Source organism: Chrysochloris asiatica, unplaced genomic scaffold, assembly GCF_000296735.1.
Source record: "Chrysochloris asiatica unplaced genomic scaffold, ChrAsi1.0 scaffold00068, whole genome shotgun sequence".
Classification (NCBI taxonomy): domain Eukaryota; kingdom Metazoa; phylum Chordata; class Mammalia; order Afrosoricida; family Chrysochloridae; genus Chrysochloris; species Chrysochloris asiatica.
The window spans coordinates 13,846,817-13,848,612 of record NW_006408586.1 but is presented as its reverse complement, the minus strand read 5'-3'; the positions used below and the strand labels follow the sequence as shown (position 1 = coordinate 13,848,612).

General features: G+C 39.6%; 1 pseudogene; it reads right to left on the bottom strand.

Moving 5' to 3' along the window:
- Window positions 1-392: 392 nt before the first annotated feature.
- Window positions 393-1,796, bottom strand: part of LOC102821164 — a 4,451-nt pseudogene continuing 3,047 nt past the window's right edge.

The following is a 1,796-nucleotide window of genomic DNA, read 5'->3' as shown; positions in this document are numbered from 1 at the left end:
TGAACCATTTTGCATTCCCACCAGCAATGTAGGAGGGTCCCAGTCTCTCCACATCCTCGCCAGCATTTATTGTCCTCTGCTTTTTTGAACTTTCACTGTTATTATTGGTGTGAGATGATATCTCATTGTGTTTTATTTGTTTGTTTGTTTGTTTCATCACTATATTGATAAAGTCCTTTGACGCGCAAAAGGTTTATGTATTCCAAATTATCTATTTTGTCTTTTGCTGCTCATGTCTTTGGTGTCATATCAATAATCCACAGTTTAAAACTAGGTCCTGAAGCATTAGCCCCATGTTTTCTTCTAAGAGTTTTATTGCTTTTGATCCATGTCTAAGTTCTTGTAAAGGTCCCAACTGGATTGCAGGTTTCCCTTTGATCTCCTAGGCAAATTTATCTCAGCCCCACAGTGAATGCTTGAGAAAACCTGCAGGTGGTGAGGCATTGTGCTCAGGAAGGACCTGGCAGCCTGAACACTTGAGCATCATAGCCATCATAGTCTACTTGGATGGGAAGGGCATTTGCAGACTCTTTGGGAGTTACTAGAGTGGTATCATGGCCATTTATTGCTTTCTCAGAGGCAGGATTCTTTGTTGCTAATTTTATTCATGAGGTGAAACTATTATAAAAGAGCTGGCTTTTAGATGCGTAGAAACTGTGGTTTATCCAGTGAGGAATATTATAGTCATCTCCCAGATGAGAATCCCGAGGAGTGCTCTGATTATGTAGCTTGAACAATGGGACCATTTGGAATGGTTGCTCCACATATACACATAATCCACACCAATTCTGATATCTATCAGCCACTGCTTGTTCAAGATCATAAATAAGCTGTCCACTTCAAATACACCCCCCTAGGCGTGATCACCACAGACATCTGCCCTGCCCTATCAAAGTTGCAGTTGAGGTAATGCTTGCCAAACACATTTAACAACAGATTAATGACCTCTAGGAAGTTTCCTAATGCTGAGGTAGAATTGTCTCCTTGAGGAAAACCCTCTGCCTGTTCCAGTCGCATCAACACTGGATATTGAATAAAGAATTTCTTGATGGTCAAAAGAAGTGAGGTCCACTCTTTTCGTCTTTAATTCTGCACCAACATATTGTAAAAGTCTTCATAGAACTGACCCTTGTGTTCCTGTCGAATTGAAGCTTGGTTTACTTCAGATAAATCATCATAGATTTTGCATCATAGAAAATTCTAGAAAATAGGGCCACTGCCACTTCATGACTATAGTTCATTTCCTTCCACTTGATAAAGAGATCAGCATGGAAACCATTCACAGCTTTCTCAAAATATAAATCTCCATAAATATCAAATCCCAAATTTCATAGCTCATCTGAATAAATATGTAAACAATAGCCTATGTAGAATTAAACACCACACTGGTATCTTCACTGATATAACCACACATGAATTTTTCGTTCTTGACCCACATCTCACCAGCTTGTGCCCTGATACTAGCAAATTCCACCTTCTTGGTGATGTAGGCACATGTGCTGACCCAACTTTTCTTTAGTCACCACATATTCCCTCAACCAATATATTGATCCTTAAAGTTAATTCCACTAGGTCATGGGTCACATCCTTAGGGTCTAGAACATTCACATAGACATCTTGATAAGGTCTTAGCTGGAACATGTGAGTGACAGTCTGGTCAACACTAATAGATTCTTTTTGTAAATCTTCCTTAAGAGACTTGTCCTGCAAAAGCAGAGGACTGTATTCAATCTTCTTGTTGTTGTTAGGTGCCATCCAGTTGGTACCAACTCATAGCTACCTTATGCACAGCAGAA